Source organism: Anabrus simplex, chromosome 3 (genome assembly GCF_040414725.1).
Source record: "Anabrus simplex isolate iqAnaSimp1 chromosome 3, ASM4041472v1, whole genome shotgun sequence".
Taxonomy (NCBI): domain Eukaryota; kingdom Metazoa; phylum Arthropoda; class Insecta; order Orthoptera; family Tettigoniidae; genus Anabrus; species Anabrus simplex.
The window spans coordinates 13,369,964-13,382,134 of NC_090267.1; positions in this window are offsets into that span (position 1 = coordinate 13,369,964).

A 12,171-nucleotide genomic window follows, 5' to 3' on the forward strand; every position below is an offset into this window, starting at 1 on the left:
GTAGTAAAATCGGAGACTTTGTGTCTCTGATATTTTTGACAAAGCAAATATTGCTGGCAATGGCATTGTCAAAAGCAACAACTTTAAAACCGAGTGAATTGACAGTGCAGTTAGGGTGGCGCGGATGTGAGGAGCCATTTGGGACATAGTGGCTTCGAATACCATCATCAGCAGTCGAACATGTTTTCTGCGGTTTTACACTTACATACAAGGCAAATGTTGGGACTGTACCTTAATTAAGCCTAGGGCTGCCACCTTCCCAAACCTAGCCTTTCCCATCCTTCTGTCGCCAAAAGCTTTGATATGTTAGTCAGACTTTAAAAAGTAAGGAAAAAGAAGCACTAAAATTATCCCAACATATATTTAGAGAAAAACACGCCGTCAAGAAGCAAAAAAATACCTGCACCTGTATTAACACAATTATCTACTGCAATAACGGTAAGAGTAAAGTGAAGTTCTATGTTGTAGAACAAAACAAGCAAAGAATAAAGCTTGATTATTATTGGCATCATTATTAGTACCCATAACTAAAGAATATGACAAGCTTCGCAAATGTCGATCTGTACCCTTTTGCGTCACTAGCCATAAAATTTACAAGTGCAGAGGTATTTGTTCTGCCACAAACATTCCTTCGCGCAGTTTTCGAACTCTAAACATTGCATAGAATAAATCCCCCACATGATCAGAAACTGAAACATTGAACACTGTGTTCTACAAGAAACGATGTAAAGAGTAACTCTGCATTTATTTTCTTCCAACTAATAGCAAAGAAAATTCTTATCACTTCATTGTTTATCATTTCCCCACGTGATTCATGTTTTGCACATTTAATGTGTTGTCTACAATCATGTCTACCACCATGAGCCACATAAGGATCACAAACGCACACAATACCGAACCTGTGGTTTAAGTTTCAGAATATCTATCACGACACATTTGGAACACAGTATGTTTGTTTGCTGCCCCGTTGCCGAAAGCATAGGCACGCATCATTCCTGCAGTACAAAGGAACTTCTTAAACACAAAATTATCGGATAATCCTGGGTCAAGAACGATGATCAGTGACAACGAATATGGCGCCATACTGCGAAGCAGCAAAAGGTATGAACTCAAAAACTAAGACCAACCAGACGGCCAGACCATGCATGATGGGAATCTGCATATGGTTTTCGCGCATCCTGGTGTCACAGTATCACGCAGAGCATAATAAAAAATGTACAGATTTTAAGTTATTTTTCCATGTGGAGCATATTTACATACATCTTCATAACAGATTATTATGCCTTTAAGTGTTCAGTCTGCAAGGGGAAGTGAATTTACTAATCGCTAAAACAATTCTTTGAAACTAAACCTCAAGGCTTGCACCTTATGCACGTAGTAGCGCAGAAATTAAAATCCAACAACAGAACATCGCTAACCTCACTGTTGACTTCTTGAAATGTTCAGTGTTCCAAACACTTAAAACAATCAAGTAGATACTGATCTCTGTTAGAAAAACGCAACCCGTCGCACCTCGGGGATTTTATTATGTAATTCTGATAAGACGTGACCCCTAGGTTCCATTCCTTGTTCTGAATATAAAACTATTTACCAATAAAGATTAATTTTCTACACTTAGCAAAGTAGAAGCATTCTTGCGGATAGCGATCGATGAGAGCGTTAAAAATGTACCTATTTCAGCTAACTCCTTACGGAAGGAGGAGGGCGTAGTAAGGTAGTGGAGGAGCCCTTTAGCCCATTACCCCTTTAACACATTAGCGCTTCAGACCTTTAGCCCATTAGCCCTAGGAGGATGAGGAGGAGTAGGAGGACGCAGTCAGGAGGAGGTGGTGGAGGAAAAGTCCTTTTGTTCTATACACATCAATCATTGTTCTAATCACATGCTGAAGTTAACGACATCGAGTACACTGTTCGATTCTAGTCTTAATCACTTCTTTTGTAATCTGACCTTCTTACAACAAAAGTATCCCGCAATATGTTCTAAACACATGTTGTATCGAGTACAGTATTCTATTCTAGTCTAGATCACTTATTTTGTGTTCTGAACACATCAAGCAATGTTCTAAACACATGTTGTATCGTTCCGCATGAGCTACATGCTTGTAACCTATGCCAACAGATTGGCTGATATTTCATGTTACATGTTTATGCGATAACTTGTTCGACTGTTAGGGACTTAAATGTACATACATACATACATACATACATACATACATTATCATTATAGACTGTTATGCCTTTCAGCGTTCAGTCTGCAAGCCTCTGAGAATTTAATAAACGTCGCCACAATCCTCGATCTGCAACTAGTGTTGTGGCCTCATTTAGTTTTATACCTCTTATCTTTAAATCGTCAGAAACCGAGTCTAACCATCGTCGTCTTTGTCTCCCTCTACTTTTCTTACCCTCCATAACAGAGCCCATTATTCTCCTACGTAACCGATCCTCCTCCATTCGCCTCACATGACCCCACCACCGAAGCCGGTTTATGCGTACAGCTTCATCCATCGAGTTCATTCCTAAATTAGCCTTTATCTCCTCATTCCGAGTACCCTCCTGCCACTGTTCCCACCTGTTTGTACCAGCAATCATTCTCGCTACTTTCATGTCTGTTACTTCTAACTTATGAATAAGATATCCTGAGTCCACTCAGCTTTCGCTCCCGTAAAGCAAAGTTGGTCTGAAAACAGACCGATGTAAAGATAGTTTCATCTGGGAGCTGACTTCCTTCTTACAGAATACTGCTGATCGCAACTGCGAGCTCACTGCATTAGCTTTACTACACCTTGATTCAATCTCACTTACTATATTACCATCCTGGGAGAACACACAACCTAAATACTTGAAATTATCGACCTGTTCTAGCTTTGTATCACCAATCTGACATTCGATTCTGTTGAATTTCTTACCTACTGACATCAATTTAGTCTTCGAGAGGCTAATTTTCATACCATACTCATTGCACCTATTTTAAAGTTCCAAGATATTAGACTGCAGGCTTTCGGCACAGTCTGCCATTAGGACCAAGTCGTCAGCATAGGCCAAACTGCTTACTACATTTCCACCTAACTGAATCCCTCCCTGCCATTTTATACCTTTCAGCAGATGATCCATGTAAACTACAAACAGCAAAGGTGAAAGATTACAGCCTTGTCTAACTCCTGTAAGTACCCTGAACCAAGAACTCATTCTACCATAAATTCTCACCGAAGCCCAATTGTCAACATAAATGCCTTTGATTGATTTTAATAATCTACCTTTAATTCCATAGTCTCCCAGTATGGCGAACATCTTTTCTCTTGGTACCCTGTCATATGCTTTCTCTAGATCTACAAAACATAAACACAACTGCCTATTCCTCTCGGAGCATTTTTCAATTATCTGGCGCATACTGAAAATCTGATCCTGACAGCCCCTCTGTGGTCTGAAACCACACTGGTTTTCATCCAACTTCCTCTCAACGACTGATCGCACACTCCCTTCCAGGATGCCGGTGAATACTTTGCCTGGTATACTAATCAATGACATAATTCGATAGTTGTTGCAATCCTTCCTGTTCCCTTGTTTATAGATAGGTGCAATTACTGCTTTTGTCCAATCTGAAGGTACCTTACCAACACTCCACGCTAATTTTACTACTCTATGAAGCCATTTCATCCCTGCCTTCCCACTGTACTTCACCATTTCAGGTCTAATTTCATCTATTCCTGCTGCCTTATGAAAATGGAGTTTATTTACTATCCTTTCCACTTCCTCAAGCATAATTTCACCAACATCCTTTTCCTCCTCCCCATGAGCCTGGCTGTTTGCAACACCATCGCGATGATTTCCTTTTACATTGAGAAGATGTTCAAAATATTCCCTCCACCTCTCCAGTGATTCCCTGGGATCTATTATGAGTTCACCTGAATTACTCAAAACACTGTTCATTTCCTTTTTACCTCCCTTCCTAAGATTCTTTATTACTGTCCAGAAAGGTATCCCTGCTGCTTGACCTAGCCTTTCCAGGTTATTACCAAAATCTTCCCATGACTTCTTTTTGGATTCAACAACTATCTGTTTTGCTCTGTTTCTTTCATCTACGTACCAATCCCTGTCTGCGTTGGCCCTTGTTTGGAGCCATTTCTGATAAGCCTTCTTTTTACTTTTACAGGCTGCTCTCACTTCATCATTCCCCCAAGATGTTCGCCTTTTCCCATCTTTACACACAGTTGTTCCTAGGCATTCCCTTGCTGTTTCTATTACAGCATCCCTGTATACCACCCATTCACTTTCTATATCCTGAAACTGCTTACTTTCTACTGTTCAAAACTTCTCACTAATCATAACCATGTACTTCTGTCTAATTTGCTCATCCTGGAGACTTTCTACCCTTATTCGTTTGCAGACAGATTTCACTTTCTCTACCCTAGGCCTAGAGATGCTTAGTTCACTACAGATCAGACAGTGATCTGTATCATCGAAAAATCTGCCAAAAACTCCTATATTCCTAACAGATTTCCTGAATTCAAAGTCTGCTAAGATATAGTCTATTGTGGATCTGGTACCCCTAGCCTCCCATGTATAGCGGTGAATAGCCTTATGCTTGAAGAATGTATTCGTAACAGCTAAACCCATACTAGCACAGAAGTCCACCAAACACTTCCCTTTCCCATTAGCTTCCATATCTTCCCCAAATTTACCAATCACCCTTTCGTATCCTTCAGGTCTATTCCCAACTCTCGCATTGAAATCGCCCATTAGCACTATCCTATCCTTGCTGTTGACCCTGACCACGATGTCACTCAAAGCTTCATAAAACTTGTCAACTTCATCCTCATCTGCACCCGCACATGGTGAATACACGGACACAATTCTTGCCCTAATTCCTCCCACTGACAAATCTACCCACATCATTCGCCCATTTACGTGCCTAACAGAAACTATGTTGCGTGCAACGGTTTTCCTGATAAAGAGCTCTACCGCAGACTTTGCCTTTCCCTTTCTAACACCCGTCAAGTACTCTTTATAATCTCCTATCTCTTCCTCATTATCTCCCCTTACCCGAATATCACTTACTCCTAGCACATCCAGATGCATCCTCTTTGCTGATTCAGACAGTTCTACCTTCTTTCTTCCATAAGCCCCATTAATATTGATAGCTCCCCATCGAATTCCATTTCGTTCGCCAAGTTGCCCCTCGCCTGTCAAATGGGAGTGGGACTCCATTACTCCCATAGGTCCGAGGCTTGCTTAAAGTGTTCTGAGCTCGGCAAATTCATGAAGCAGGATGCTGCCCTACTTGCACATAGTCCAAGTGAGGATCTCTCCTCTAACGGGTTATGGACCACCGGTGAATTGTATAGTCCTAGCCGCCTGAGCACAAGGAGGGCCACGACTCAGAATATGTCCGAGATGCCCACTCCCATTCCATAGCAACTGGTATCCCGACTCTCAGGACCACTTACTAGGCCACTCAGCCGTTGCCCATGGTTTACGAACTAGGATGTGACTACAGTAACCCACAAACCTAGATATTAGGCAGAAAAATGTTGTCCGTTTTGTTCTACGATGCACCGTTTCCGAGATATTTAACATTATGCATTTAAGCCTCAAATTTAATGAATCGAACCAGCACGGCACGTTATACTCTCTACCATAGCTAGACCTGATCATGTTACAAAAACTTGCTTCAATATAAGCTAAAACAGTGCAAACGCCAAAGGGCTTAAGTAGGAACCGAACCGTTGATCTCATCATTAGACTGTTTGACTTATGCTATCATGTTCCTCATACTGCGGACCTAGGTATGAGGCGGAAAAATTTTGTCCGTTTTGCTCTACGATGCACCGTTTCCGAGATATTTAACATTATGCATTTAAGCCCCAAACTTAATGAATCGAACTAGCATGGCACGTTAGCCTCTAAGCTAGTTTTCTTGATAAGAGAAGCAGCCATCTTGCGCAAGCACCCTTAAGGAGTCTCATAAGGAGTCGTGTATAGCCGCCATCTTGCACAAGCATCCTTAGGGCGTCTCAAACCATCCTGTGCAAGGACCCTTAAGCCGTCTCATAATTGAGCAAGCATCCCTAGGCCGTCTCATAGGGAGCCATGATTAGCCGCCATCTTGCGCAAGCATCCCAAGGGAGTCTCTTAAGGACCTATGTATAGCAAACATCTTGTGTAAGGACCCTTAAGGAGTCATGTATAGCCACCATCTTGTGCAATTAGCGTCGAGAGATGGCTGCTGTAGATTTTTTAAATTATCCGCCACCATATTTAATAGGTATGTAGCTAAAGAGTGCAGAGCACTTTACCTAGTGTAAAACACGCACTGTGCACATATCGCATAGCTATCTCGCCTATCACTTGCCTAGTATGAAAATCAAAAACACACTGTGCACATATCGCATAGCTAACTCGGCAACACTTCAATAGATTTGCTGGGTATAGTGCGCATTGGTATCACCTAAATATCACTATAAAATTTGTCACAAATGGAACATAATAATTACTTTTACACATATCAAGTGAAAAATCCCTGGCAAATTAAGAAATATATGTTTTTTGGAGAATATTAATACGTACTTTACCACTATACAAGTACATTTGGTGTTGCGCTCACAGTGACACACGTATGTCTTTCGTCTTACACTTTGAACAATTTCGTGTATGATATCTGTGTTCACTGAAGTTCTTTGCTTTCGTTTCATTGTTCACTTCTCAATGGCATCATTTCATGAATTGTATCGCGATATGCAATATTTAATAGGCGACGAAGTGGTATGGCCAATGTACACAAGAAAAATTCAGTGGACTAGTGATTTATTGGTCCAGGGATCGAGCTACTTTCTTTCAAACAGAAATAAAAATATTTATTGGTCCAGGGATCATGCTATTTTTCTTTTGAACTCCATTTTGCTGTTTGTACTGGCCAAAGATAATGAGAATCCACAGACATAGCACTCCATTCCACGGTGCTAGCCCTGGACCTGAAGAAAGTAACAAAAGACGGCACCAGCAGCGGAATACGACATAAACCAGTCCTGTCTACAAGCCTTAAGTATGTTTTCATATTTCTCAAATAACGACGGTATTTATTAATTAGCCAGGGATTTCTCACTTGATATGTGTAAAAGCAATTATTATGTTCCATTTGTGACAAATTTTATAGTGATATTTGGGTGATACCTTTGCGCATCATACCCGATTTGCTTAGTACGAAAATAAAAAAATCTATACCACGTAGCTAACTCGTTCATCGCACTGCTAAGCCGCTTAGTAATTGCAAATACACTGATATATGTCATACAAAAATCAAGAAAGCACACTACGTAGCCAACTCGCTCGGGCCACTCGCTTAGTAATTGCAACACGACTAGAACACTGATGCACACACGGATAAGAATGTTGCGAGATACTACATACTTACATGTTAAAAAAATATTGGGGGTGAAAGATCATAAATTATATGTACACATGTCGTCTCCTCCAAGTTGTAAGACGAAATACACGCAGTACTGCGAGTTTCCGCTATAGCTGGCGAACGGAAGTAGCATGATATCTCAGCAAAAAAAAAAAAAAAAAAAAAAAAAAAAAAAAAAAAAAAAAAAAAACGCGTGAGCTTGCATACACGCACGTCAGACACAATGATGGATACCGCGATTAAAATCCTGGCAACTTATGCCGTCAGGAAGGGCATCCGGCGAGCATCTAGCTGTAAATCCCCGATTCTCATGTTAGAAAGAGCAACTTGTTGTAAAACATTCTTAATCCCAGTTCTTTGACGTCAGGAAGGGCAACCGGTCGAAAACAATAGTGTATGATGTAAGAGGCTAGATACTGCAAGTTTTGCGTCAGGAAGGGCAACTAGTCTTAATAAAAATTCTTGCGATTTAAAATCTTAGTTTTGCGTCAAGAAGGGCATCCGGCTGTAAAACAATAGTTCACGATACAGCGATTTAAAATCTAAGAAGTGCATCTAGCTGTAAAACCCCGATTCTCGTGTTAGAAGTTGTAAAACAGATTCTTAATCCGAGTTCATTGACGTCAGGAAGGGCAACCGGTCGAAAACAATAGTGTATGATGTAAGAGGTTAGATACTGCTAGTTTTGCGTCAGGAAGGGCAACTAGTCTTAAAACAAATTCTTGCGATTTAAAATCTTAGTTTTGCGTCAGAAAGGGCATCCGGCTGTAAAACAATAGTTCGTGATACAGCGATTTAAAATCTAAGAAGAGCATCTAGCTGTAAATCCCCGATTCTCGTGTTAGAAGTTGTAAAAGAGATTCTTAATCCAAGTTCTTTGACGTCAGGAAGGGCAACCGGTCGAAAACAACAGTGTATGATCTAAGAGGCTAGATACTGCCAGTTTTGCGTTAGGAAGGGCAACTAGTCTTAAAACAAATTCTTGCGATTTAAAATCTTAGTTTTGCGTCAGGAAGGGCATCCGGCTGTAAAACAATAGTTCACGATACAGCGATTTAAAATCTAAGGAGTGCATCTAGCTGTAAAACCCCGATTCTCTTGTTAGAAGTTGTAAAACAGATTCTTAATCCGAGTTATTTGACGTCAGGAAGGGCAACCGATCGAAAACAATAGTGTATGATGTAAGAGGTTAGGTACTGCTAGTTTTGCGTCAGGAAGGGCAACTAGTCTTAAAACAAATTCTTGCGATTTAAAATCATAGTTTTGCGTCAGGAAGGGCATCCGGCTGTAAAACAATAGTTCACGATACAGCGATTTAAAATCTAAGAAGTGCATCTAGCTGTAAATCCCCGATTCTCGTGTTAGAAGTTGTAAAACAGATTCTTAATCAGAGTTCTTTGACGTCAGGAAGGGCAACCGGTCGAAAACAATAGCGTATGATGTAAGAGGCTAGATACTGCTAGTTTTGCGTCAGGAAGGGCCACTAGTCTTACAACAAATTCTAGCGATTTAAAATCTTAGTTTTGCGTCAGGAAGGGCATCCGTCAGGAAGGGCGACCGGTCGAAAACAATAGTGTATGATGTAAGAGGCTAGATACTGCTATTTAAAATCCTAGGAGGGTATCCAGTTGTAAAACGAATTCTTGTGATTTAAAATCTCGCGTCAAGAAGGGCAACCGGTCGTAAAGCAAATTCTCGCGTTTTAAACTCCCGCGTCAGGAGGAGGCACTCGGCTTTAAAACATATTTTTTATCCCGGTCCTGCTACGTTAGGAACCACATCTAGCTGTAAAAACAGGAGCTTCAAACATTTACAGTTTTAAGCTTTAGGAACGGGTTATGGGTTACACTTTCTGTTCCACTACATAGAACACTATCTTTGAAGTTGTATCGGCGCAGTCTGAAGCGAGGTGTGGAATGTGTGTGTTAGCTGAAATTGTACACTCGGCTTCCTGCTGCACTAACCTTGAACGAAAACACGGTGTGCTGATAAGCAACTTGTAACTCATAGAACGTCTTATTGCTAGATTATAAGCGTATTAAGGTTGTAAAATATTCTGTTCTGTAAAACTGAAAGTGTCCTCCTCTGTGGTGTAGTAGTTAGTGTGATTAGCTGCTACCCCCGGAGGCCCGAGTTCGATTCCCGGCTCTGCCACGGAATGTGTAGCATTTAGCCTATGTAAGTTCCTAACGTAAAATATCATGATTGTACGGAGAGGTTAAAACACAGTGCTGGCATATAGCCTACTCCTATCGAAAGAGCCTGCGCGGCGCCGGATGCCCTTCCTGACGCAAAACTAAGATTTTAAATCGCAAGAATTTGTTTTACCACTAGTTGCCCTTCCTGACACAAAACTGGCAGTATCTAGCCTCTTACATCATACACTATTGTTTTCGACCGGTTGCCCTTCCTGACGTCAAAGAACTCGGATTAAGAATCTCTTTTACAACTTCTAACACGAGAATCGCGGATTTACAGCTAGATGCTCTTCTTAGATTTTAAATCGCTGTATCACGAACTATTGTTTTACAGCCGGATGCCCTTCCTGACGCAAAACTAAGATTTTAAATCGCAAGAATTTCTTTTAGGACTAGTTGCGCTTCCTAACGCAAAACTAGCAGTATCTAGCCTCTTACATCATACACTATTGTCTTCGACCGGTTGCCCTTCCTGACGACAAAGAACTCGGATTAAGAATCTGTTTTACAACTTCTAACACGAGAATCGGGGATATACAGATAGATGCTCTTCTTAGATTTTAAATCGCTGTATCATGAACTATTGTTTTACAGCCGGATGCCCTTCCTGACGTAAAAATAAGATTTTAAATCGCAAGAATTTGTTTTAAGACTAGTTGCCCTTCCTGACGCAAAACTAGCAGTATCTAGCCTCTTACATCATACACTATTGTTTTCGACCGGTTGCCCTTCCTGACGTCAAAGAACTCGGATTAAGAATCTGTTTTACAACTTCTAACACGAGAATCGGGGTTTTACAGCTAGATGCACTTCTTAGATTTTAAATCGCTGTATCGTGAACTATTGTTTTACAGCAGATTTTAAATCGCTGTATCGTGAACTATTGTTTTACAGCCGGATGCCCTTCCTGACGCAAAACTAAGATTTTAAATCGCAAGAATTTGTTTTAAGACTAGTTGCGCTTCCTAACGCAAAACTAGCAGTATCTAGCCTCTTACATCATACACTATTGTCTTCGACCGGTTGCCCTTCCTGACGACAAAGAACTCTGATTAAGAATCTGTTTTACAACTTCTAACACGAGAATCGGGGATTTACAGATAGATGCTCTTCTTAGAGTTTAAATCGCTGTATCATGAACTATTGTTTTACAGCCGGATGCCCTTCCTGACGTAAAATAAGATTTTAAATCGCAAGAATTTGTTTTAAGACTAGTTGCCCTTCCTGACGCAAAACTAGCAGTATCTAGCCTCTTACATCATACACTATTGTTTTCTACCGGTTGCCCTTCCTGACGTCAAAGAACTCGGATTAAGAATCTGTTTTACAACTTCTAACACGAGAATCGGGGTTTTACAGCTAGATGCACTTCTCAGATTTTAAATCGCTGTATCGTGAACTATTGTTTTACAGCAGATTTTAAATCGCTGTATCGTGAACTATTGTTTTACAGCCGGATGCCCTTCCTGACGCAAAACTAAGATTTTAAATCGCAAGAATTTGTTTTAAGACTAGTTGCCCTTCCTGACGCAAAACTGGGAGTATCTAGCCTCTTACATCATACACTATTGTTTTCGACCGGTTGCCCTTCCTGACGTCAAAGAACTCTGATTAAGAATCTGTTTTACAACTTCTAACACGAGAATCGGGGATTTACAGCTAGATGCTCTTCTTAGATTTTAAATCGCTGTATCACGAACTATTGTTTTACAGCCGGATGCCCTTCCTGTTGCAAAACTAAGATTTTAAATCAGAAGAATTTGTTTTAAGACTAGTTGCCCTTCCTGACGCAAAACTGGCAGTATCTAGCCTCTTACATCATACACTATTGTTTTCGACCGGTTGCCCTTCCTGACGTCAAAGAACTGGGATTAAGAATGTTTTACAACTTCTAACATGAGAATCGGGGATTTACAGCTTGATGCTCGCCGGATGCCCTTCCTGACGGCATAAGTTGCCAGGATTTGAATCGCGGTATCCATCATTGTGTCAGACTTGCATGTATGCAAGCTCACGCGTATTATTATTATTTTTTTTTTTTTTTTTGCTGAGATATCATGCTACTTCCGTTCGCTAGCTAGAGCGGAAACTCGCAGTACTGCGTCTATTTCATCTTACAACTTGGAGGAGACAACATGTGTACATATAATTTATGATCTTTCACCCCCAATATTTTTTTAACATGTAAGTATGTAGTATCTCGCAACATTCTTATCCGTGTGTGTATCAGTGTTCTAGTCGTGTTGCTATTACTAAGCGAGTGACCCGAGCGAGTTGGCTACGCAGTGTGCTTTCTTGATTTTCGTATGACACATATCAGTGTATTTGCAATTACTAAGCGGCTTAGCAGTGCGATGAACGAGTTAGCTACGCGGTATAGATTTTTTAAATTTTCGTACTAAGCAAATCATTTGAAGTGTTGCCGAGTTAGCTACGCGATATGTGCAGTGTGTTTTTAATTTTCATACTAGGCAAGTGATAGGCGAGATAGCTATGCGAAATGTGCACACTGCGTGTTTTACACTAGGTAAATCATTGAAGTTGTACTGAACACATCAAACAATGTTCTTA